The sequence below is a fragment of the Dermacentor andersoni genome, chromosome 1 (genome assembly GCF_023375885.2).
Source record: "Dermacentor andersoni chromosome 1, qqDerAnde1_hic_scaffold, whole genome shotgun sequence".
In the NCBI taxonomy this organism is placed as follows: domain Eukaryota; kingdom Metazoa; phylum Arthropoda; class Arachnida; order Ixodida; family Ixodidae; genus Dermacentor; species Dermacentor andersoni.
In genome coordinates, this window is record NC_092814.1 from 275,641,473 (window position 1) to 275,669,412 (window position 27,940).

Sequence of the window (27,940 nt, forward strand, 5' to 3'; positions counted from 1 at the left end):
GATAATCAGGGTCAATAATTCTCATTGGCCATCTCTACACGTTGGCACTTGCACAAAAACAACACTAACAATTATAGAACAGGCCACACTGGTATTATTTGGCTAAGAAATACATTGGCAGAGTTGGAGGTATGTTCGTATTGGTGATGAAACATCAACTTCTATGGTATGATTTCGACTGGAGCATTATGAACAAGCACGTATTTTATACTAAGGGGAACAGGTGGTCCCAGATGATGGAATTAGCATTTTATACCTTGAATTTCTTTACCTGAAGAAAAACATTCCAATTGCTAGTTACGAATATTTTTATGCGAGATAAAACATTCATAATTACTCTCACATCATTTGCTACCTCCGGTAAGATTTCCAGACACGTTTAAAGAAAACTGAAACGGACATCTAACAGAAAACAGTGCCTTTATATTCACATGTTTTTGCACTGAACAAGCTCAGACTAGGCAGGTGAAGTGTCTTGCATTTTATGGCAGTCTGTAAAACCGTCGATATTGCAGATATGGAGATTTTATTTTATGCGCTTGAATGGGTGCAGCCTCACGAGTTTCTTGGACGGTTTGCTCTCGCTGGAAGCAGCATGCGTAATGCATTGTATTCTGAATCAGAGATAGCGACATGCCCATGCCTTGTTGCTGGATGACAACACATGATGGCAAAATCAGTATTTCTCGTGCAGCCCGTTTGAATTTATGCTCTCAGATTCGGTATGTCGTGAAATCGCAACAACAGGTAGAGGAGGTTAAATAGATCGATTATAGCGCGGTATTTTGGGCAAGCAGAAAGAAACACACACAGAAAAGCTAAGAATATACAAAATTCATCACATAACTCTCATTTCTCAAAAACCACGGCAAGTGCCTAACGACATATTGTAGCGCGAAGGCACACACAAGGAAGAGTCAGAGACACAGGTCGCAGGCGTCATTCGCAAGTGCGTAAGCTAACTACGAAAAGCGTTTATGGCAAATAACTATTTTCTTACTTTCGCTGACAGCCCTCTTTTAATAGTTTAGATCGCATATGGTGTTTTGAATCTCCAACGAGTATGTATATATGCCCAATTTCATTATTACATAGTTTGGATGAAGGTGAAGCAGTCTTCGCCTCACAAGACCTCTTACTGCAAAAAAGCCACTATTTAGAAGTAATTTTTGTCAACTTGCTGTCAGGATTTGCACTTTAGGACGCAGTTGAATAGAGGAGAAAGATTAAATTCAGGATGCTTTGTCGTATACTTCTTTATCAACCGTGTATTTTTTTCTTTTCTTGCAGTCATTTCAGTGTGTAATAAAGTTACATCTTGTCAACCGTTCGTCTCTTGCATACCTTCCTCTTCCTCTGCTGCACTTTTGTTTCAGTTCATTGTTTCGTCTTCGCCCTTCCTCCTGTGTAGTACTGCGCTGTTTATTCTTTTGTACGTAGAAGCGATGTAGGGCTTGCTATTTGCTCCCGCCGTGGTTGCTTTAGTGGCTATGGCGTTCGGCTGCTAAGCACGACGTCGCGGGATCGAATCCCCTCCTCCGCGACCGCATTTCAATGGGGTCGAAATAGGACAACAGCCGTGTACTTAGATTTACATGCACTTTAAAGGACCCAGGTGGTCCAAAATTCTGGAGTCCCCAACTACGGCGTGCCTCATAATTAGATCGTGGTTATGGCACGTAATACCCGATAATTGATTTTTGTATCTGAGCGAACAGTTACCCAACGTGTTTAATGGAAGACACATAAAAGTTGGCGACCGTTTTAATCGATACGGTCGTCTTCTATTTTTTTTTTGTCTTTTTACCTGCTCAAAACAACTAACAAGGTGTCCCGGTATTTTAAGTGAGTGCACATCATTTGCGTTCCCCTACGGCGATCCGGAAGTGTAAAGCAGTCGTGCATTCCACACCCCACACCCCCCCTTTTTTTTTGAGGCCTGTGCACGTACGCAGAATCAACTTCTGTCTGGCGCAAGTGCCATATGTGCAGAGTAACCTGTGTTACAAAATAATGCGGATTAAGGGGCCTATAACGTAAAACTATTTCAATATGTCTTTATTCCAATCTCCTGACGTCAAATTTGCGTAAGCGCCGATGCAAGCATCGGGCGGTCACCAGCAGGGTTGTCTGAACAGACCAATAAAACGATCTGCTGGTTCATCGTGAAGGTGAAGTGGGTGTCACCTGAAAACTTTTGACAAATAGCCGAGGGCTTAAAAGGCGTCGAATCAGAAATGTTCCTTTTGTTCGGTCAAATCATGCATAATCAGTCTGTAAACGTCATATCAAATGGGGAGCTATCGCGGTTTTTGTGACGTCGCGTGAGAGACAGGCGAAGTGGCCAAAAAAGTTTTTGACCAATCGCGAAGGGCTGATGGCAGAATTTGAATTGTCTTACGTTATAGCGCCCTTAGTTGCAAACTGCGTAATTCCGCTGTATGATAGATGATGTAATGGCTTGTCGCTCAGAAAATATATTGCTGAGAACGTTAATTGTAGTGATTTACATCGCATCGGGACTAGTAAAAGGTGGAACCAAAACTCCAATGGCAGGTATGCTATAAGAGAGTTATAGCACTCCCACAAGTTTGAAGTCGTATCTGAGCAGATAATATTGCCATATAGCAACACAAGCCAGAGTAATTTATAGCATTGCTATGCATTTATAATAAATATCGAACATACGTGGTTTCTCCCGACACACTGGCAAAAAAAAATAATAAAGGCACTCATTTTAATCGTTTTATTGTATGTTTTAGTCTTGCCCTTCCTGCTTGGACCACATGAGATCTGCAGTATCGTGCAAATAAATAAAATAATGGTATTGAGCTCCACGTTCATCTCTTTCACGTAGCGCACCTCTAGGAGAATTATGACAAGATGGAAAACAAGACAGCCTTTTCAGGCTGGCAAAAGTTCGGCAAACACAAATGTATATATAAAAAAGAAAAAAAAAAACACAAGGGTAGAAAGCTCTAGTCTAATCAATAGCCGATGAAAGACAGAAAGATAGACAGAACATGTTCGAGACCATAATGCCAACTTAGTGCCTTAACGGCCTCCTTTGAGGACATTCACGGTGCTCTCGGCAGAAAAGGCCCGTGGTAGCGTTGCTAATATATTTTTTTCGGCGAGTAAGCATAAAAACGTTATCCTCGTTCACTAAGCGCCGCATTGCTGACGAAAGCATTGCCGTTAACTGGCCATGGGCCAGACATTTGCCTGTTGTTATGGAGGCATTACGGTATATCATCTCGTTGGGCCTTTCGTCGGGGACACAATTGCGCCGCCTCGCACCACGAACCTTCATGCCATTTCCACCCCCACCCTCCCTTCTGCCCGATTAGTGGTCAGTCGCTCCGGGAGAAGGTCACGCGCAATTTGCTCTCGCCGCTGTGCCAGGCGAGTGGTGAAATGGGAAGGAAGACGGAACCATTTGGCAGGGAACAGCCAGCGTTCGACACGTCGTCTCTGCTTCTTGAGTGCGTATGCGCTATACTTAAACTGGCAGGCTGCTATATTTCCCCGCTTATGCGCGACACGCTCGCCTGAACTTTCCGGGTGGCTGCGAGAGTTTGGATAAAGTATAATGCGCACGAGCAGCACTCGTGCGTTGCCGAAACTCCGACTTCGATCTGACTTGTTTTCGTCTGATCGAAGGAATTTTCTGTCTCTTCGTTTCTATAGCGGTGAGTTCCCTCTTTCACGTGCTCTATCACAGGCACGGTCATGCTGAAAGAAAACGCGAAGTAGGGATAAGTCTAACGCTGGCTATGTTAACTCTGAATGGTATCGCCTCACATTTTTTTCTTCACGTCCCGTCGACGTACGCTGCCTTTTTTTTGCCACTGTTACCTAAGAGAAAAAAAAAAGCAACTCATCCTATATCGTTGTCTAATGCTCTATTCGCCATATCGAAAGCTTTGCTTTTGATCTCCTTGATGAGACAAAGCTGGAGAGATAATTTTGTTCGCTCCCGCAAACATCGACTTTGCGAACGCTTCTCTGGAAGCACAGATTACCCAACGTTCGAGTAAGAAGCGAGGGGAAACAGCCAGAGTCAAACAACGGGCCTAAAACCCCGCAGCACCAATCGATATCTCTTTACAGCTTTCGACTAGGAAATGCTTCGCATATAAGCGCACTACGGCAGTTTTCGGTTTTGACAGCGGACAAGATTTAATGACGATAGCCGAATGCGGTCCGCATTTCCTTGCGTAAATGAATTTACACAAGCATTTCACAGCGCGCTTTATGTCATTTACATAGTGATGACACCATATCACGATGTGTAAGACTGCACATTTACTTACACGAGGAGTCTGGCTGTTTGCACAAAGGAATGTGACTTTTCTCTGCAGTGCTTAGCGTTCCTGGCTTTCAACGCCATACTTAAGCCTTTCGTGAAGCATGCGCCAAGTGACGTATCTCATCGTATCTCATGGCGTCTACTTTTTCACTGCATGTCGCGCGTTCCGTTCCGATGCTTCGAACGAAGGTACTAGTGATCCAGTGGCAAATGAGGCGCCCTCACTGCGCGTGCGTCAAGCTGCACAAGGCTGAATATTTTGCCAAAGAATCATTTATTCCGCTTATAATCGATTTGCATTGCACTTTTTTTCTCCCAGTTACCACCCGATTCTTGGGTGGTAATATCCGCCACAATGGGTTTGCGTCATATTTGGAAGGGACCATCATTCCTAACATGCTCCTGTAACACTCTAATTCTAATGAAATAATGTTTAGAATTACCTTCATTTCTTGTAGTGCTTCCCTTTTTACGAGATTGGTTTTATAAAGCAAAAGAAAAAAAGGGTGGGGTGGGGTGATGCCGTGATGCATTGCCGTGATGCAGTGCGTATAACATCTGGATTGCAACAGCAGACTTGTATGTTGGAAGCCTGCCGAGTGCTTGCGTTCTTTTTATTCTTGTGGACATCGTAATTGTGTGAAAACACGCAACTAATTTTTATAATGGATATTACCATTGAAATATATCACGGCAAGTATACGTAAAAAAGAACCAACGATTACCCGCTGCAGTGGCTTAGCTGCTATATGGTGTTGCGCATGCTGTAAGGTGTAAGGTAGGAGGTAGCGAGATCAAATCCCGGCCGCGGCAGCCACATTTCAATGGGGACGAAATGCGAAAACGCCCATGTCCCGTGCATTGGGGACACGTTAATGATACCCTAGTGGTGAAAATTATTCCAGAGTCCCCCACTACGGCGCGCCTCATAATCAAATTGTTGTTTTGCAACGTAAATAAAGAATTCTAGTCAAAGAACCAAGGATTGGGCCTTTTTCGAGCCCAGCTTTGGAAACGCCGTGATACAGCGCTGAAAGACACCGACGCCTTAGTGTCGGGCTCATATTGTGCACCATTGCACAGCGTTGATCGACACGCGCTGCGTGCAACGATGGTGAACTGCGGCGCACTCTTGCTTCGCGCGACAGATGGTCACATTGTTCTGCATATGCTTTCCGAGAGATTGGCGGGTTCGGGAAGCAAATGGCAAAATATATCAACTGCCACAAATAGACGTTAACCCATTAGAAGGCAACTTCGTAAAGGACTTGATATCTGGGTGAGCTTTCTGCGTCCTGCTTGCGTGGAATGCGCTAAGGACAGCGCGCTTCTGCTACTGACAAAATTGGGCAAACTCGCTCACGAGTCAACTAGCTCAGGCCGAAAGCAACCCGTAAACTTCAGTCTTTGTTTGTTTTTGAGAACAAGTTCCCCATTATCATAACTTGTGAACCTCATTTTTCAAATGCAATTCGACTATCGGGCTACGAATCACTTATTTCTTCATAATGCATAGCACGTAGTCAAGTTGTTGTGTATATCCACAAGGGGCTCACGTATGTTCACCAAATAGTGCAGTCTCACAACGATAATCAATACGTGTGTCTCCGTTTTAAAAAGAAGAAAGTTTCATTCTCAGTGATAGGCGCCTACATATACCCATCACGTCGACTTGATCGACAGAGACTAAATGACATACAATAACTCCAGGCTCATGGATAACCATGGCTGACTTTAACGCCCGTAATGCACTTTGGGGAAGCCTCGGGCCAAATAAATGAGGCACGAGTCCTGTTGATCTCGCTGCCGAGCATGGACTAAGAGTTTTAAGTGATGGCAGCCCGACTTATCTCCGAGGAGTGACTCACAGCAGCTGCTTGGACTTGACATTAGTGCCACACAGTTTAAGTTCCGAAGTTCAATGGTTCACAGACATTGAAACTCATGGCAGCGACCATATTCCTACGTAGATGACTATCAAAGGCCTTCACAGTTCTATCCTATGCTTTTAAGACAGATAGACTGGCGAGCGTACCGAATTTCGATCGACGACAAGTGCAGATATGACCATCCCAATCCCCTTAAAGACATGATTATACAAGCTCTGCAGGCTTCTACGCGGATGTTTACAACATCTACAAGGCGCACAAATTTCGACCAAGAATTGGAGAGGCTTTGGGTGATCCATCGGCCGGCCGAGAGACGATATAGGCGTACTAAGTCAATTCATAACCTGAGGGAAGCTCGACGCATTCAGAAGAAAGTTCAGCGTCAGATGAACAAACTTCAGGAACTTCTGAAAAGAATGAAAGAACTTCTGCGAATCGCTGGACCTTCGCGAGCCGTTATCCCCCATGTGGAAAACTTTTTTCGGGTCTTCGCTCACTTCCACAACATCATCCCTTCACAGCGCTGGCTCTACATGAAAGTCGTCCAGAGGTTGAGGTCGTGGGAGAATTTTGTGCGAAAGTTACTGGCGACTTCGTTCTGCTGGCTGACTTCTCGCTACATGACGTTCCCATCGCGAGAAATCCAATAATGGAAGTGCTTTTCTCTACGAAAGAACCGCAAGCGGCCTTGGCTGCGTGCAGGCGATCTTCATCACCCGGTCCCAATGGGGTGACCTACGACGCCTTAAGGCACCTCGGTTCAACAGCACAACATTGCCTTCTGGATATATTCAATCAATCTTGGCGTGACGGCATATTCCCCGACGGTTGGAAGTGTAGCCGACTGGTGCTTGAAGCCTGGGAGGTCTCCGCTGTACTTTACATTGTACGGGCCGAGTACACTTGAGAGTTGCATTGGTAAGGTTTTTGAGAGGATGTTGCTGACACGTATGGAATGGCACATCGAATGCTATAACATTTACTCTGAGGTTATGGCTGGTTTTCGACGTGGGCGGTGTTCAATTGACAGCGTCATTGATCTCGTGACCTCCGTGCAGCAACAAAAAGTTATGAAGCACATCTCTGTGGCACTCTTCTTAGATATAAAAGGTGCCTACGACAAAGTAACTGATGAAGCCATTCTCCAAGCTCTTGAGGCTGCAAAACTTGGAGGCCATGTCTTTAGGTGGATTACGAGCTATCTTTCACGGAGATCTGTGTTTGTCCTTACAGAGGATGGCCTGACAAGTAGACATATTTCTAGTTGTGGTGTCCCACAAGGCCGAGTATTGAGCCCCACTCTTTTCAGTCTCGTTCAAGTGGGGCCTGCCGAAACGCTACCACAGACTGATAGTGTCTCGCTCTACGCTGAAGATATTTGCAACTGGTCGTCCGGCATGACAGGGCTACAAGTGCCCGCCAGAGTACAGAAAGAGGCAAATCTGACAGCAGCATACCTTCGCCGACAAAGTCTGACAATTTCTACAGAAAAATGTGCAGTAGTGGCATTTACACGAAAACTGATGTCTTTCTACCCGGTGTGTATCAAGGCCAGTCAATTGCGTACAAGAAAGCTCGCAGGTTCTTCGGCGTTATTGTGGATAGTTACCTCACCTGGAGTCCGCATGTCGCATACATGAAGAAAAAGCTCATTTGTATTGCAAATATGTTCAAATTCGTAGCTGTAAAATCGTGGGGACCATCCGCGCGCTGTATGTTGCAACTATACAGGGCAGTTTCTCTCACAGTTTTGCAATACAGTCTTCCTGTTTTGCCCAACATATGCAAGACTAATCTCCTTGCAGTACAAAGCGTACAAGCCCACGCACTTCGGACATGTCTTTGCCTCCCGAGATGTTCTTCGACAGCTACAACGGTTGTCATTGCACAGGAGCACCCGATCCCCACTCATATCGTCGGTGAGACGCTAAGAGCGCACATTGGACACCTTTCTCGGCTACCATCCCACCATTTAGCCGATTTGCCAGTGCTGACATCACAGGCTACATTCTGTGGTATTGTGACGAGACACCATGACGCGATAGCATTTGGCTTCAAGCCTGCGAAACTTCCAACATCGGCATTGTGGTGTCTCCGGCAAATTGACGTGGGCCAGTCAATTCGTTGGATTGCCAAGAAGGTAGACTTGTCACCGCTAGCCCTGAAGCAGTTGTCTCTGCTTCTCCGCATACACATTTGCACGGATGGTTCCATCAATTAAAACAGCTCTACCGGAGCAGTAGTTCCATCGGAAGCCGTCTCTTTGCAGTTTAAATATTCTCACAATACTACGTGGACAGCAGCAGAACTTGCGGCTCTTCAAGGTGCACTCAAGTACGTGCTCCAGCAGCCACCAAATTGTTGGGCCATTTTCTGCGATTCCAAAGCAGCCCTACAAACTCTGCAGTTTGCCCTACGTCATGGGTTACACGAGCAGCTAGTGTGCGAAACAAGGCACGCTCATCGTCACGCGCTCGAAAGAGACCACGGCATTGTACTTCAATGGTTGTGAAGCCATTGCGGAATTGTCGGCAACGACAGCACAGGTTAAGCTGCGTGTTCCGTTCACCAAAAATATCAGCGGGTTCCTATACCACTTTCAACAACTGGTGCTGCGCGACAACTTCAATCACTTGCTCGCCACATCACACTTCTACGATGGAATTCACCGGGTTTCACCCACTCACGCTTGCACCCTCTCGACCCTAACTTGCGACTTCGCCTGCCACCTGGGCTCTCCCGTCGCGAAACAACTTTACCGTGTCACATGTGGTTGGGTGTAGAATTTATAAATTCCTATTCATTCCTGATAGGAACGACCAACAGTGCGGCGGGCAATTGGCGCGGGTGTGATGAGACTTTAGAGCACCTTCTGTGTCACTGCCCATCCTTCGACACTCAACGACATACTTTACAAGCGAAACTCAACCCGCTAAATAACAGAGCGCTCTCAGAAGAAAAGATCCTTGGGCCATGGCCCATGCATTCTTGCATGCCAAAGGCCACAAAAGCCCTTCTGCGCTTCTTGAAGGACACTGGATTGTATGAATGCTTGTGACAGTGGATATTCCTCTGCGACTGATTGTGAATGACTATTTTGTTTCTGTCCTCATCTGTTTTTCTCTTCTCCCCCTCCCGAAGTGCAGGGTAGCCAACCGGGCATGCCCTTGGTCAACATGCCTACCTCTCCCTCTTCGTTTCTCTCTCTCTCTCTCTCTCTCTCAGTCTTGGTTAGCCTCAGATGAAATCATGAGTTTTAACGGCCGAAACCATTAAACGGGCTCCGACAAACGTTGTAGTTTGTGGGCTGTGAATTAATTTCGCTGCCTGGGGTTGCGCAACGCGCACCTAAATCTAAGTACACGAGCATTTTTCGATTCCGCCTTCAAGGTAATACGACCACCGTATTCTGGCGCAGCCAGGTATCGAACGCACGACCTCGTGCTCAGTAACAGAAAGCGATAGCCATTGAGACACCGGGGCGGGGCGGGTCCTAGTGAGTGCGAGTGCACAGGCAGCTGAGCCTGAGTGAATCGATATAAGTCCTCATGGGTGCCCTTTTGAGTCAGAGTCAGTCGAAGTCGACCGTAGTTGATCTGAGTTTGAGTCAGAATCAGTCGAAGTGCATTGGAGCTCTCGTAAGAGCCCTAGTCAGTTCAACTAAGTCTGAATCATGTGTGGTTCCGTTAGTGTTGCAGTGCACGAGCCTGCGTAAGAGACACGAGTCCACACGATCCCAGGTAAAGATGAGTCTTCAGTATTGAAAAGCAGGATCCCTGGAACTGCGAGACTGGTTGAGGACACATGATTGGGACACTTCTGCTCAATATTTAGATTCTACAGATGGAAGGAGCCAGGTTACAGGATAAATCGTACAAGCACTCTGACGCGGAAAATTCATTCACCACATCAACGAAAAAAAAAAAAAAAAACAAGGAAATCTGAAGACACCCTATGAGCTGTGAATGCGAAACCATTAATGTCCAATCGAATGCCGCTGAGCGGTCCTTCGAGTTATGAACTCCTCGCGGGCAAGCGAGCGCGTTGAGACGCTTGGCGCGTTTCGAGTTGGCCTTACCGAGCCGCAGTTACAACGTGGGCGACAGCTTGCGCAGACAAGGAACCCGCGGATAACAAAGGCTTCTGAGAGCGAGAGCGAGGGTGACACGAAGTGACGGCTATGCGCTCTCCCCTCACGCAACACCTGGCGCGCTACTGCTCGCTACTGCGGCCAGTAGGTGTTCCCTTTCGCTCGCTGTGCTCCCTCGAGGCACGCTCGTGGCGGGTCGTCGCAGGCAATGGGAATTTAGGTGCAATTTCGCTGCTACAGACGCAGGCATTTTCGATCAATGAGCCAGTTCACGCTTTCTTATCAATGTTGTGAAAAAAATATTTAAAAGAAATGATTGGTGTTCGCAGTACTTAGCAAGCGCCATTCCCCTTCAGGCACGTTAATCATACACACACGCACAGATAGAGAGAGAGAGCCGACGATTTCATGGATTGGTGTGTGATGACTTTGCAAGATAGCTTGATAAAGAAAAGCTCTTATGAGATGCACGGAGATTTGCAACAGCATTCAAACGTGATGATAAGTTGAAGAAACAGCCAAACCCTGTAAGGTTAGGCCTGCCTGAAGCCAGTAAATAATTTCGTGAATCTAATCATCATTTAAATATATTGTTCACAAGCTAAAAAAGGAGATCGAACTACAAACGTGCGAACACACACTTAGGTAGGAATTTTTCTGTGAGAAAATGAACTCCCGTTCTTACGACCTCACGCTAAGTAACAGTACATAGTTTTATTACTGGTATGCTTTCTTAGGTTAGAGGTCATACTTAAGTTGCGAAGAGTCTCTCAAAGCGAAATAGCGTTCCATGATCAACCACAAATGCAAAGTAATTCTCGTGGCTGTACCTGCCTACGAAGCAAGTTTCAACAAAAAAATGACCACCTCCTCTCGCTTACAAACCCGACACAAACAAAACTGATGAAGAGCATATATACATTGCGCAAACCCGCATTGCATCATTGGATGCCAGTCGCATATGTTTACATGTCCAGTATCTTCTTTCTCTGGCGCGTGCTTCTACCTGCTGAACTGCGCGGGCGCTTCGAAATGCAACGCACGAATCTACGAGAATGAATGCAGAATGCCCAACGACCCCTTCTTTTCTTCTGGCTTTCTTGTCTGCATTTGGTTTTCGTGAGAGCGTGCGTCAATGTGCATAAATGTTTTTTGACAAGGAATTATTCTACTTTCTACGTGTTCTCAATATCAGAGGTCCTTGGTCGACCGAGAAGCGTGCTCTCTCGGTATAGAGACTGGCTGGCTGGCTGTTGCACGCAGGTAAACGAGGACTCCACGCAGGGAAGGCAAAGCCAAGAAAAGTAAGCGCACGTGGTGCGCCCGCAACAAAATAAAGAAGCCTGCATATTGCGAGCGACCGACATACTCACGAAATGAATGAGGTAAGCATAAAAAGAATGGGGCGCGCGTTCGCGTGACGAGAGGGACATCGCGATATCGTCCGCGCCACGGTGACCGCAGCCTTCGTGCCGTCGGACCATTTGTCAGCCTTTGACAGCCAGCGGCAGACAGAGTCCCTAGGCACGCACTGAAACGCCGACCCGACCAGCGAGGGCAGGAGCGTACACGCAGTCGAGTTTTCCTCCTCTGTTGTTCGTCACTGGCGTTGCATGATGCCACCAGTTCAGCACTAAAACCATGAAAACGGGAAACCACAGCGCCTGGTGTTTCCCGTTCGGTTTATGTCGTGCTGGGCAATTTCTTTTCAACCTTAGGCTCCAACCCGAGACGTTCCTTGCGCGACCATTGTTCTTCAGTTCAAGTCTCTATCTTCTTGTGCACAAGCTTTGTCTTGCATGCAGTTCTGGTTAGGAGAAAGAGAAGGAAATGCGGTTAAGTTGCGTATAAGCGAATTATCTGGCTTGCTTAGCTCGCGCATTGTGCGAAAACTAAACAACAGCGGAGGCACACGTGTGTTTAGGTAGAGCTCCCCAGCGCACTGTGCGCGTCTCATTCATCTTGCAAGTTTCTAAAGCTATTTTCTAACATCTTCACGTTCCTGTATAAACGGGTAGCGGTGATAAGCGTGATCAACCTCCTTCTCATGATTTCAGTAGAGGAGAAAATATCGAAATATAATTATGAGGTTGCCGCATTCTAATGTCTCATTGACAATGTAGTTTTCCGGTTTAATCTCTTTCAGAAGCTTTCAGGCATAAATATGTCGTCCTCTTGTGTCATTGATCGATTGCGTTCAACGACACACTCGCCGTGTCTACTTAGTTGCTTTGGTGTTGCGCCGCTGAGGACGAGGTCGCGGGATCAAATCCCGGCCACGGCGGCCGCATTTCGATGGGGGTCAAATGCAAAAACAGCCATGTACTTAGATTTAGGTGCACGTTAAAGAACCCTAGGTGGTGCCTTATAATCAGGTCGTGGCTTTGGCACGTAAAACGCCATAATTTGCGTTTCACGACGCAAAGCAAGAAGTGAGGCTATGGGAGATGCCATACGCGAAAGGCATCGGATTAATGTGGAATACACAGCATTTCTTGAACGGTCACACATGTTCGGTACACAGAAGTTTTTGTACACCGAACGCATCGAAATGTGACCTCAACGGCCGTGTGCCAAACTCTCCACCTCGCGTTCTACAGTACAACGTAATAACCATTAAGTCGCTCTAGTGGGCTGATGGCTCAGTGCACGCCACCCGAGTATAAGTAACGCTCGGCGTGCTTATTTTAGTAAAACACTTAACGGAGAGTATACATTGCTAACTGAGTAGGACGTCATGAGCAATCGAATGTGCATGAGCGGAACCCGTAGGAGCTGCGATGCAACCATTTGACTGAACGATATGGGGCCCCTATTACTTCTCACGTATGAGAACGTTTGATTCGTTACAGTTCGGGCCCCTGCCGCTTGCGAATACTGATTCGCGTGATAACGAGACAATCACACGGTAATGGTCAATCGCGGAAGGTACTTACAAAAGAGAAGCTTTGTGAATACGGGCCCAGATTATTTTGCTAGACAAGATCTAGAAGCTTTCCTGATTAGTTTAGTCTAGTTTAGTTTAGCGAGATGAAATAAGCGACTTTGGTCGAAAATCCAAGAGCTTCAACCTCTTCGTTCTCGCGTGCTAACACTGCATTGACAGCAGACCCAGTACTTTCAAAGGTGTAAGTTACTACCTGAACCAGCACAAATATCGGAGAAAGGAGGAGCAGAATCGTCTATTATTGAAGGCTAGCTGTAAAATACGTTACTGTGATGAATAAGTACCCTGGTCTTCAACCATCCTACGCCGTTCCCATGGGCCATACGTAGCTTCATAATCTGCTGTCGTCTGTGAGAATTATAACAATGTTATCATATCACCACTGCGTGCGACTAAATGAGCGAAAAATCTCGGGTTTGCATCACTTGACTTTGGGACCATGACAAAGCGAGAAATAGAGCGCTGAGATGATGGAGAGGAGAAAGATAATGTTGTTCTTTGCACAAAAGAAAGGAAGAAGAAAAGGAGACTTGACGACATGTATAAGGGAAGAATAGAAGATGCCTTGCGGAAAAATCACGGATGACGCAAATGAAAAAAAAAGAAAAGGAAGAGAGAGAGAGAGAAAGGAGAAGGAACTATCTTTTCAAGACACGTGCAGGAAAGAAAAACTCGCAGGCGTGTCCTCAATGAGGGGAAGGAAAAGAAGGAAGGAAAGCAAGGGGGGTCATCCAGACGCGCGTCCGGTTTGCTACCCTACGCGGGTGGAAGGGAGTTAAGGGATAAAAAGAAAGAAACGAGACGGAGAGATGAAAGCCCTATCAATGCGAACACGTGCGTCTGTCCTTGGATTATGAAATAATTATGAGTCTAATGTGATTAACGTTATACTCGTCACCAACGCGTACACCACACAAGTTGGAAGTAGCCGTGAGAGGGCAAACGTCTCTCGGGAGGATATCGATGAAAAATTAGGCGTACTTGCTGCACAAGACACAGTTGACATTAGGTGACGACCTGACGGATAGATTAAAGCCAGCAATTTAGCCATTATAAAAGCACATGAGCAAAATGGCTGCAAGGGAAAGAGAGAAGGTTATGAAAAAAAAAAAGCCTTCCGAGTTGCGCTTGGGCTGGCATTAATTAATCCGTTACTCACAAAGACGGCTGATCATAATGCCTTTGCGAGTGCGGAAGATAGAAGGTATTTTCTATAGCGCAAGAAAGAGTGCAAATGAATGTACCCACTGATGCAATACTCGGTAAGCTTTTGAGTAAAGAAACAAAACTGGAAGGCTTTCTTAATGGAACAAGCTGGAGAATAATACCAGCCATTCTCTATTCAGGATAACGCACTAAAAAGTCGCGCCCTGTCAAGATTGACTCGGTAGGACGTTCGCTTTTCTTGGACACAAGAATGTGGCGACGTCTACAGAGAACTGCTTCGAATAGTATCTTCTGATCCAGTCTTGTGGTTAGCAGACTTTGCGTTGCCCTTCGAATTCAACACGGATGCATCACACTATGAAACTAGGACAGTTTTGTACTAGAGAGGCTCGTCACGACCACCAAACCACCAGCTTCGTGTAGTGGGACGCTAAAGCTAAACATTCAGTAAAACTGAAGTGAATAAACGAATTGTGTTGCAGGAAACCGCTGGGCGCTAACAAGAAAAAAAAGAAGAAGAAGAAGAAGGCGGGAAGAATAACGAAAATTTAAAAGAGCTCCCTTGGTACAGCTTCAAGACGTCCGAATGAGGATCGAATGAGGATCGAATGTGGGACGAATGAGTCGCAGATCGCCGTCTGGTGCAAGATGTGCGCGAGCCTGAAAGATTGTGAGAGTGGTGCGAACGAATACAGTAGACATTGTCCGCGTGGAAAAGAAACTTAATGTTGAAATTCTCGTTCTGCCATAAAAAAAAAAAAGGCCATCGGCGGTTTGCTGAATATTCGGCACAGCGCTTTTTCCCGTTTACGCTACGCAGAAAAACAAATGAGGCTATATTTGCAACTCACGCTTTTCGAATGACAAAGAGGTCAATCTTAACCGTACGCTGAGGTTTCGTAATCCAGAAACGAGCAGGAATGAGATGGGCGGCGACGCAGCCTCGCGATTCTAACGCAGGTTCCCCGTAAGGTCACAGGTGTTTATAGCGTACGCGAAGGCTCGACGTGACAAACAAAATAAACAGTGTATCAACAAGAAACTTTGGGCAGCTAATTGCTCCGCCACAGTGGCGCAAATAGGCGAAAACGTCGGGAAATCGGCGACTTCACATTGATGCAATCGTCAGTGCCGACTGTGTGCGGGTAATTGAACAAAATAACATATTGGTTTCCTTCACTAATAAGAAACCATTTTCTCCCCCAATTGAACACAAACAGGATTTTGAAAGAATACCCAACATGTTTCAACGGATACAGTATTTATATTTAAGGCTTTGCCCGCAGCACGAGGCCACTGATTTGATTCTTGACTGCGCTGGCCGCATTTTGACGAGGGCGAAAACGTTCGCGTACTTACATTTAGGTGCAAGTTAACGAAACCCGCATGGTAGAAATTATTCTGACAACCTCCACTGCGGCGTCCCCCATAGCTTAAACTCATAATTAAAACGTTAAACCACACAATTTGATTTGTTTAGACGGTTCCTTTACACGTACATGGACGTTCTAGCAAGGAATTTTAAGACGAGATGCCGTTGGAGCATTTTCTTACGCAGGTGGCATTCCCTTGGGGCTGACACCGGAAGAATGTACTGGAATAAGGTTGCAGCGCTGGAGGAATTCCTAGAGGAAACGGATTTGAAAATAAGACGAAGAAAAGCAGAGTACGCTGCCTGTGACACATGAGAGCACTTACGGGAACAGGCACAGTTGGGATACACACGAAAATCAAGAGTATAACTCAGCTCAAGTTTGCTGGTTCCAGGGAGCACTGAAAAACAATCGATCAGAAGAATGTGAGCACGATGGGGGAACTGGAAAGGGCGCTCCAAGTGTTCACTTATGTAAAAAGATAGGAACAGCGTCAAAGGGGGGCTTTGCAAGAGAGAGAGAGAGAGAGACAAACTTCAATTATATGCTGGAGATGCTTAACAAGACACTCTATTGACGGGCTAATCTATATGAAACAGAAGCGATTCTCTCTCAGAAAACGTAAGCGTCTGAAACACGGATGTTTAGATCTACCTAGATCGAGCGAAAGGAGGGGCTCGATAGAAAGACGCCTAAGGAAAGCTGAAAATTGGTGACATCGCAGCAAAGCTTCAAAGAAGGCCGACTGAGATGGTTTGGTGCCAAGTTGCAGAGAGTGTAGAACAACATCGGCTAGAGCATAACCTTAGAAACGATGTCACTGCACTGTCTCCTCTCTATTTTTGCTTGTGACATTTCCATCATTTCGTGCACAACTATCAAGTCTTAGAACAGCAGTAGTCAGCGTTGCCTAGAGGCGCTAACATCTCTTTAATCACAGATATTATTTTTAAAAGGCAATGACGCTTCGCTCTGAAGGTAAGATTAAACGAGGCCGGTCTGAGAAGGCACGGCCACATCGACCAAGATTTCACATGAACAAGTTGAGGAATATGAAGAAGAAGAAGAAGAAGTAGAAAAAGAAGAAGAAGAAGAAGAAGTAGAAAAAGAAGAAGAAGAAGAACAAGTTTATTTTACCACATAAGTACACTGATGTATACATAGCGGTAGGGATGGCAGGATAATAGCTGCATAACGGCAGCTTGACTGGTCCCATAGCACCTAATAATACCTAGATGCATAATACCTAAACGCTATGTTCGCTTGTGCGCGGAACGCTTGGGAGCAGTGCAATCACGACGCGCAAGCGGGCATGTCACGTGGTGTTCTTTTTCTTGTTTTTTTTTTTTTTTCATTTCGCGGACATCCGCATTAAGCTGAAAAACACTAATACTTAATAGATAGAAACTTAGAAACTGCCTAATCGGACGTTTGGCAAAGCGCTCTACAACTTCCTAATTGATTTTTTTTTGCCTAACTTCGTTGTTTCAGAAGTTGGTTAATTAATCTTGACTAATTATCTAATTAAGCAAGACACAATAAATAACATGACACACTACATACAAAACTGAGCAACATGCATTTGCTCGCGTCGTCTTAGAGTGCATCGGCATATTTTTAAACTCTGGCTAAAGTTAGCTGAAACACCCTGTACATAACTTGCGCGCATCGAAAGTTTCATGCCGCAGGGAAAACTTTCCAATAACAAACAAAATTATGCTATTGCCTACGCAGCAATGTGACACTAAAATTTAATTTCACTCCTGTGCGATAGTGCGTATATATGCTGAAGGCACCTGTATACTAGTATCAGAGAATTCAGTTTATCTGAACCGTAACCAATGTCTTCCCCCGAGTTGTTAGTTGCATTATATGCATTCTACGTTTAGTCCCTTAATGTGTTGAACATTCTTCGATGTTTACAACAGTGGTTTGTCTGGAGAATAGCCGAAGGCTATTTGCGTTTTCGCTTTCTCTGCAGTGATTCTTTAAAGGGACCGTGAAGCTTTGACATTTAGGGATAATTCACGGCCGTGAATATAAGCTTCACGGTTCTTTAGGGGTATTTTGAAGATTGTATAACGTTGAGCAGATCTTGTAAAAAAATCAAGTTTGTTTCTATGAGTGACTCCTAAATATCACGCTTTTCTAGTAAAATTTAGAGGCTATGAATTAAATAGCCCTCACAAAAAGCAGGGCAATCGGTAAAGAAGTCGCAGAAAAACAAAAACGCAGCACTGCCACAGAACAGAAAGAGCATATAAAGTGAAGAACTGCTGAGCGGATTGACTTTTAGAAGGAGTACGGGCGGACACGTAGGAGCCCCCCTACAATGACACGGATTAAGTAGGGGGCAGTGCAGGAGGACAGCGGCACTAATACCTGTCAGGAAAGCTCGTGTCCTATCGCGCCAAGTGGCTTTCGTGGCTTGCCCTGAATGTGTCAAAAGAAAACGAAATACGGAAACGAGCCGCAAAAAAAAAAAAAAAAAAGAGGCAGAAATTGCCGATATCAAGGAAAGAAGGAGAGAGAAACAGAGTGAAAGCACGCTGGCCCCGCGGCAGGGGCAAACGGCTCTGACTGAATAAGCCACGTCATGTCCCCAGCAGCACGCATCGCCTCTATCGAGTGGCGACAACTGACAATCAGGTGAACCCGGCGCGCCTGTAGGATTGCCGCCAATTCGTTACTCACGGAATTTTCCATTTCTTCTTAAACGCCAACTGCAACAAAATTTTTGAACCCCAAGGAGCCTAGTTTCGGGTGGCGTGGACATATCGAGCAGCGTCCGTGCAAAATTTTACGTTTGAAATACGAGTGAATGCGTCGCGGAAATCTCGCGAAAGTAGACGTTTTTGATACGGAAACTCGAAAAAAAAAAAAAAAGAAGAAACACAGGAGCAAAAAAAAAAAAAAAGAAAAGTGATAAAAACGCCGCTATCAGCGCTCGCCAGAAGTGTCGGCGGACCCAGAAAGCGCGGCTTCAGGGCATGAGCTCGAGATTGGGCGTGGCCCGCAGCTGCCGGCGGCGCTCTGAAATGTCTCGGACGCGACGTGCTGGGATTTACGTCGAATCCGCTAACCCCAGGGCGCACGCGTCGTCTGCTTAGGTGCTATTAAAAGGCTGCTGTAATAAGGAAGCTATAGACAATTGCCAGCCCTGCAGCTTTGCCAAGATTTCTTCAATAGTACGTATACAACTCGTTTAGAACCAATTTTGCCAAAGTGAAATTTCGCTGCAGTTGGCCTTTAATCAACTTTTGCTGAGCCTCCCGCTCAGGAAAAGCTAAGGAAAAGTATCGTATGAAGAGGCAAAGCCAAAAGCGTTCGTTTTAGCATCACTCCACAATACATGCCAAGCAATGCCCTTTCACTAGCTACTTCGGGTCCACTTTGGATTGTTGGACGCTATCGCACAATAAATAGTGCCACCATGCCCAGTTGACCCAAGCTGTCTACTAGCTTGGAAAGATGAGGATGTGGCTTTACGGTTAATGCTTGGCGGTCATGACGATGGCGTCATTAAAACGACGGACGGACGGACTAACGGAGACCGCAGAATTACTTTAGACCAGCTGCGGCAGTAAAACGGAGCCGCTACAACCATTAAAGCGGGGTGACTTTAGCCCACGCTGACTGTTCGTGGTTCTCGTTGAGGTGGCCAGCAAACAGCATTGCCTTGGGAGAAGCTCTCTCTTGCGCCGCTGCTTCGCGACTGCCGTTGTCTCCGTCCGCATCGCTCATGTCAGCGTCTCCCGGTGGCAGCCCGGCCAACCGTTTGCTACGTCGTACGGGTGGTAGAGTTCGGTCGCCCTGTGTGATTTCGCACCTCCGCCAGCGACGTAACGGATGGGATAGGTTTGTTTACAAGGTGAAATATAGTTAGCCCAGCACAACGGACGGAACGGTAAGCCAATATGCAGATGCAGATCCTTGGATTTAGACCAACAGGCAGTGGTCATGACCTTACGCCCTATTCGAGCTTCTCATCCTTCGGCTCCGCCGTGCAGCGTGACAATATCTTTGCGCATTTGTTGTGATTAAAACACAAAACTAGCGCGACCTACGATGATTGAAATTTACTGAACTATCCGAGGAGGCGCGCAAGAAGAATTATTTCCGAATGAAAGAAGAAATTAGCGCCATATCAGCAGTGTTTAAGTGTCACCTGCTTTCTTATAATGTAGATTCTCAGGGATCTTGTTGTTTTATTTACATGGCAAACTTGATTTACATGTCAGAGACGTGCAAGAATAGACGTTCGAAAAGAAGTGCTGATCAATGAGAAAGCGCAGATGAAGAACTCTCTATTGCGAAGGCCCAAGAAGGGGCGAAAGAACAGCGTACTGGAGGATTGCAAAAGGCCAGAAGGAAATGATTTCCCCGTTCCGAGCAGACGGGCAGGAGATGGGCGCTGGGGCGCGCGACACGTCACGCTTTACTGGAGAGCAATAATGCCTCGAAAGTAGAGAGATTGGACGGACGGCGTGTTTGCTGAGCACAGAAACTGAGACAAGGGGCAGGAATACAAGTTGAAGCAGAGAACCAGATTTGGGGGTGCCCTGCGTTGGCGTTAGCCTGCTCTTTATTTTAGCAGCGTCGAGATTTCTCTCCCGGCGCTGAAGCTTTCAAAGGCCTCTCTATAGTCCCACTCATTTGCTCTTTTGCTCCTCTCGAGAACTCAGTCGCATCACCCGTCTGAAAGCATGCTTCCGTCGCCAGCGTCAGACACAAAAGACCGGAAGGCTCCGCTACCCGCCCGTCAGTATTACAGAGATGATGACAAGGTGCTCATGGTGCACGTTAACTTCCATTTTACGGGGGTCCACTGCAGATGAAATACGCGCCGTTCTGTTTTATATAGTACCTACGGCATTTTCCTGCTAAGCGCGAGGTACATAGCGAACTCTATTCTTGGCCACGGCTGCCTCATTCCGATGGGCGTTAAATGTAAAAACACTCGTGCAATTAAGCTGGAGCCACGTGGCGCGATTGACGGCCGGAAGCGAGGCGCGAACATCGTTTAGGCGCCCGCGTATGGCAGATTCGCGTCTCGCCGCCGGTTTTCTTAGCTGGAACCGCATGGCACGTTTTTCTGCCCTGCGGCAAACTCCCGCGACGCGAGAGCGTCCGCACGTTGGCAACAGAGCAGTGTATCCGCGCCGCGCAAGAAGCGCCAAAATACCAAAACGTGTTTTCGGGACGTGTACACAAAAGTCGCAGTTTCGCCCGAAAGGCGAAACATCGATTGCGATAGTAAATTAGTAGACAGCGATACGAAGTTAGGATATTGGGTTTATCGGTTGTATAAACTCGTAAACATTCGCTTACTAAGTAAATCAGCATGCATCGCGTCGCGCGAGCACAGGCAAACATAAACACAGCTCACTCGATGAGCGCGGACACTCGCTGTCCAAACGCTGAGGTGAGGAAGAGCGGCCGCAACAGCGAGCGAATTGACGTTCATGCTGCCTCTGGCTTCAACGCGAACAAAGCAGTGAGAATACAGCGCGCACGAGGATAGGAGCCTTCGGTGCACCTAGACTCTGTACTCATGACAGATCGCTTTCAAGATAAGGCCTGCGCGGCCGCACTCAGTCGGGCCACACTACGCAGCCGCCGCCGGAGCAGAACGCCCCCCCCCCCCTCCCCCCGTTTTCCTCACCAGTGGCTTGCTCGCGGTGGAAGACGGGGTGCTTCCTCTTCCCCCTTCCTCCCTCGCGCGCACGAGATCAAGCCATCCTCGGGTCGGCTTCGCACGCTTTTACTTGCACCTACAGCATGCGCGCGGTGACAGTGTTAGCCCACTTGGAATTTATAGAGAACATCGCGGCGACGCCAACGTCGACGGCGGGAATGCGCCTGGATTGTCCATATAATTGCTATCGCAATAATAATGGGGACGCAATCGGTGGGTTCCGGCGGTTCTTCGCCTTTTGTGGATGGATGGATGGATGAATATTAGGAGCGTCCCCTTTGAAACGAGGTCGCAGCGCATGCCACCAAACTTGGCACTTTTGCATTTCTTTTGCACCTATTTCTGGTTTTTAGGAGCCACGTTTGATGTTGACAAACCATTCATCCTGAAAAAAAAAAAATCCATTGCTCTACAACCTTCTTTATATTCTCTGCTTTTGTGCACCACCAAAAATTCTGTCGTCTCTCGCTATTCTCTACAGCTGATTCATTATGCAGTCGTCTCCTTTATTTACTATACATATATCCCATTGCCTCTGGCAGGGTTGCTATATCCTCATTGACCTTTGGATGGATAGTGCGACACGTGAACGAAAATGTCCTACGGTTTCCGCGTTATCTCTACACGCTACGTCAGTATTGTCGTCACCGGAAGATTTTCCCCTAGAAAACCTTGTCAGACATTCTGATGCTGAAATTGTGGCCAAGTTTTCAGTTGTACTACTTAGGAGCTTCTTGGTTATGTGCAAAAGTGCCTAAAATAGGAAGACAACACGACTTGTTCCCGTTTTTAAGAAAGGCGATCTTTTATTGCTGAAGGATTATCGCCTCATATCATTAACATCATCATGCTGCAAAGTATTCGAAGTCATTATGGAAAATCGCATTAATTAATTCATAAAATAAAATTCGATACTCAGGGGGGAGGCAAGAGAAAAGTAGAAGGCAGGGAGGGTAACCAGAATGACTTCCGGTTGGCTACCCTACACTGGGGGAACGGGAAAGGGGGAAGAAAAGATCACAGGGAGACAGAGGAGGGAAGGAAAGAAGGAAATTGCGGTGAGTTCGCTGACGCGTGTGGTCTTACAGAAATTGCATTAGTAGTCACAGATGGTGGCACAAGCCCGTCGTCCTTAAAAAAGCACAAAAGCGCCTTCACCGCTTTATGAGCCGACGGGCGATGGGGGCGGTGTTCCAGTAGCAGCTGCACAGAAAGCGGCCGATTGTCCAGTTTTTGGAAAGCTTTGGCAAGTTCTTGTCTCTCTGGGGCATATCGTGGACACTGGCACTGCAGGTGGTCAATGTTTTCTTCGGTGCCACAGACCTCGCATGCTGCACTGTCAGTCACTCCAATTAATGCAGAGTATGCCTTTGTGAAGGCAACTCCTAATCAAAGACGACAGAGAAGCGTAGCTTCACGTCGAGGAAGTCCGAGTGGAGGTCGGAGTATCAGGGAGGGGTTTAGTTGATTCAGTCGTGTAAGTCGTAAGTTTGGCGAGTTCCACTCCGTCAGTGTGAGACTGCGTGCCAGGTGTCGAAGCTGCCTTGCGGCGTCTGTCCTCGAAAGCGGAATTGGAAAGCTGTGCTCTTGACGTGCTGTGCGAGCAGCGTTATCGGCGGAATCAGTGCCACTGATTCCACAATGGCCAGGTACCCATTGAAAAACGACCTCGTGACCTTTTTGTTGGATGTGATGGTAGATTCACGATTTCGTATGTCAATTCTTCATGACATCCGTGTCGGAGAACTGACTGCGTGCACTGTAATGCCGGTTTTGAATTACAGAACACAGCCCATTTTCTAGGTCTTTCAGAATCAATGAATTCCAGTGCTCGACGCAGGGCCGTTAGTTCTGCCGCCGTTGTGGTTGTGACATGCGATGTCTTGAACCGCAGTGTCATTCCTCGCGCTGGTATAACCACGGCACCACCAGAACTGCACGACGTAGTCGATCCATCAGTATAGATGTGCACGTGGCTGCTGTACTTTTCATGCAAAAGAAGTAAGCTCAGCTGTTTTAGAGCAGGTGCCGGTAGATCTGTCTTCTTCTGTAGTCCTGGAATTATTATATGTACTTGTGGACGGCTCAAACACCACGGAGGAAACGCTGGCTTCGCCGCAGGTGCGTACCCTGAAGTAAACGACGCCCGATGTGCACTGACAATACCGCTAAACGTAGAGCAGGGCCTTGCAGCAGTGAGGCTCGCCAAGTGGTGGGAAGGGGTCCTAGCATAATGCCTGAGATGCATACGCATTGTCTCAACGGTAATGTTCCGTCGTGATTGGGTAATCCTGCGCAAGGGCAATGGTTTCAGCCGTTGATGCACTGCGTGGTAAGCCAAGACAAATCTTAAGGGCTTGGGCTTGAATACTCTGAATCGTACGCAGGTTAGTCTTGCAGGTGTTGGATATTGCTCAAATTGTCAACATGACTTCAGAAAAGGCTGTTTCACTGTCACACAATCAGTTACAGTAATTGATACATTTGCCAAAACTTCGGATGATAACGGCCCAGTTGATTCTCCCTTGGACTTGAGCAAAGCGTTCGATAAAAAAATAAATTCCGGGGTTTTATAAACGAAAACCACAATCTGATTATGAGGCACGTCGTAGTGAGGGACTGGGAATTATTTCGACCACCTCAGGTTCTATAACGCGCACCCAATGCACGGTACACGGGTGTTTTTGCATTACGCCTCCATCGAAATGCGGACGCTGCGGCCAAGATTCAAGCCCACCATCTCGTGCTTAGCTGCGCAACGTCCTAGCCCCTAAAGCTCCAACCACTGGCACGCGTCGGAAAGCTTCGGTACGCGCCGAAGCGCCAAAAGCGTCAAAAGCGTCGGTCGGTGACAGGGCGAAGCGTGACGACGCGCAGAGATTATGGCGACTGCCGATGCTCGAAGTTCGCCGACGCGAGGCGAAGCTTCGCCGGCATGCACCAATGCGAGGCTACGACGCGTTGCCGCCGTCAACCAATCGGAGGCTGCTATGCCTTTGATGGCCGCCCATGCGAAGGCGCCGAGACCAAGGATCGTCCGAGTTCTCTGGATGCATGACGCCCGCGACACTGCTCCCGAAAGACAGTGTTGTAATAGTAGGCCGACAACGACACGACCGACGACCGCGGGTAGTGGTAGTGCGACGTGTATACGAACCGACATCGAACGACGCCGACAAATCCAACCTGCTCACTGAGTTCCGCCGGTCTCAGTGCGATCGCCTGCTAAAACATCCGACCGAATCACGATTGCTGCAACGTCTGTGCTTGGTGTATGTGTATTTCGTTGTGCTCAAAACGAATGGAAACATGCTTCTGAACTCCCGAAGTCTGGATAATCAGCACTCTCCTACTGCTGATGTTTACGTTACGCGTAGGCCTACCGCGTCCATCGAGTTTGTAAGTGGCCAGAGAACGAGCCCAGCTGAGAAACTATGTAGAAGAAAATGAATTTTCAGTTACGTTTGGCGCTGTAGCGATTTAATCAATGGCACTCCTGACTTAGTGTGGTGTGTGATGTGGTAAATGAACCATGTGGAACATTGGGTGGTCAACCGCGGCGTGTTTCGTGTGGTCTTAGGTGACTCAAGTTTAACGGGCAAGCTCTGCGCTGTTTCCAGTGGCAAAGATAACTTTCGAAAGCGAAAGACTAGCCGAACAATGGGAAGTACGTACATCATCAGCCATGCCGCCCGTTTCAGCTGACGCTCTTCTATTCGGCATGTGAATCCAGTTCAGTACAAGTTCACTGGTTGCGCTCCTTCACTCACTTCTTTCAAGTGCATGCGTGTTTTAGGCTAGTTGGGGATAAATCGCTCGTGCAGCACTCAAGAACACTGACGCACTGAAGCATACGTGACAGCGCAGTCATGTTTGAGTCAGTGTGTCCTTATACTTGAACACTGCAAAAAGAAATGTTCGGTTTGCAACGTGTGCACCGTGTGCAGTACAAGCAGGACCTGCATGATGCAAGACCTATGTATGTAGCAGCGTATACCAGGATTGCTTCGATGCCTGCTTCAGAAGCAGCAAGTACTGAGTCAATAAAACTTTAATTGATTTGTTTATCTGACTTTTTGTTTATGGAAAGTGTAGATGGTGTGAGTGCATTGTGGGGAAGGTGAAAAGATGTCATCAGTGCTTTGTGCAGTCAGTATGCTTAAAGTGCTCAAATCCCTTCAGCTTCTACTAAAATGTTTCTTGCTGCGATACTATAAATTGTAGTCAGGACAAAGATCTACTCAAAACCAAGTTAGTAATGCATTTGCGCAGAATGTGTTTGATTAACAAGTTGATACTTCCACAGCAACATTATGCCGATGCACAGCATATGTGCTTGAAATAAATGCATTCCGTAAATGTGAAAGACTGGGCCTATAATAACAAACTTTGTAGTACCACTGCAAAAAGTGCTGCCATGCGTATCAGCCACAGCAAAACTGCTGCAGGTCTAACCTACTTCCTCGGAGGCACCTCTATAAAGACTGTTTGGGTCCTTCTCATTCTGGGTGTAACATTCAGCTCTTCTCTCAACTTTTCCGCATATGTCACCACCACGGTATCTAAACATCGGCCCATTCTCGGGTTTGTGTCCCGTGTCTCCCTTCCCTGATGGCCTGAGGTTTTCCGAGCACTCTACACTTCTATCATTATGTCACGACTTGAGTACTGCTCCTCAGTATAGTTCCCGTACCAAACTCGCGACGGTAACAAACTTAAGCTTGTTCAGCGCCGGACAGCACGCACCCTCTATACTCCCATCTTTTCTGTTATCACAAGCTCAAGCCAGCCTAAGAAGATTGCTTCAAACCACTCAAGTGGCACAGCCTGCAATGCCAGCGCAACATTGCACTAGTCTATTGCACTAGTCTAGGGTGCTTGACGGCTCTCTGGACAGCACTCATCTTTCTTCTTCAGTTCGTCTGAACAAGTGGTCAGCACAGCCGGAGCCCCATCACGCCACGCCTGTATGGCCCGACACCACAACTCCATGATTATATCTGGCATACAGAGCTTTCCCCCCCCCCCCAACCTTGGCCGTTCGGACTCCCCTTCCTTGGAACCAGACTGAATTGGCATTCCTGAGTGCTGTGCACCCGTCGACTGTGTGCGTGTGTACCACGCTGTGTGATTGAGCAAGTGTGTGCGTGTGCGTGTGTGTGCACGTGGAAGGGGATGTCTTCTGCACCCTGCAAATTCCTGCTCTAGATGGCTGGCTATTAGACGCTCTAACATACAGGCACCACTTTCACCATTCTGGCGACCACAGTTGGGCCTTCTCATATATACCTCAACCGGCATCTCTAAATTCACGACCTAATTAATCACACCTTTTCTTCCTGTATAAGGTGGTCCATGATATTATGCATTCACCAACGCTTCTTGGCCATATGCATTTGTTCATGCCGCAACAGTATACCAGGCAGCATTCCGCATTCTTTGCCTGGCCTTGTTGCAAGACTGTGCTATATATGACTCGACTCCAAAACACATAATAAGAACTGTGCCTGTATTGACATATTTCAGATTTCATTTCCTGTGTTTTGTGTATCTGTATATAACCATGTATGATTAACTCCCTTTTACTCTTCCTCGTTTTCTTTTTTCCCTATTTGTTTCTCTATCTTGCTTTTTTTTGTCTACCACATTCACGTTTTCTGTACATTTTGTCTGGCATATTGCTCGTTAAGTGCACCAGTACGAAGGCTCTCTAGCTATTCCTGGGTACTATAGTAAACATTTGAATGATTGATTATTATCGTAGTATAATATCGCGCTTTTTAAGTATGTGCTAGTATATTATTCCAGGGCAGTAGTGTTTGTACAATTAAAATAAAAGGCATGCATTCAGAAAGTGCAGTAATATCTGCAGAATACAGAAGTGCAGTAATATGCCTTATTGTGCTATTAATTTCTTCTGAGTTTAAATAATGGTTGGCTACTGTAACCAGTGTTGTGCAATGAAATAATATGCCACAGAAATCATTGCGTGCCTCACAGAACAAATTGAATATATCCTTTTTCAGTCAAAACATCATAGCAGGCTGAAAACAATAAACTGGTATTTTTTGAGGTGACAAAGTGTATAAATTGTGAAAATAACCTGTTTATTTATATATTTCTTATATTATGAAAATGAGCTGCCCCCATACATTCGAATAAGCGCTTCAATAGTACGACTTGGCAAAGGGCAACGAAAGACACCTATTAAAACCCTCCAATTCTCAAGTTTGTATTATCTGACGGTATGTTATTTCATTAATGTCCAGAAAAACAAACTTGACATGTTGAAACCAGTTACAATAGAACATGGCCTTTACACTGTGAAAATGTTTTCTAGCAATACACTCAATGTGAAGGCCTCCCGATGCGGTGTTGGTGCATCAAAACAACCTGGAATAATAAATTACGTGCTCCATAGGCAAGATTTGATAGAATCGAGAATTGAGAGGAGACAAGCTACG

At 46.6% G+C, this 27,940-nt stretch overlaps 1 protein-coding gene across 1 annotated transcript in view; it reads right to left on the minus strand.

Annotated features, from left to right (window-relative positions):
• Positions 1–27,940, minus strand: part of LOC126548314 (substance-K receptor-like) — a 619,244-nt gene that overhangs the window by 2,430 nt on the left and 588,874 nt on the right. The gene's annotated exons all lie outside the window — the stretch shown is intronic.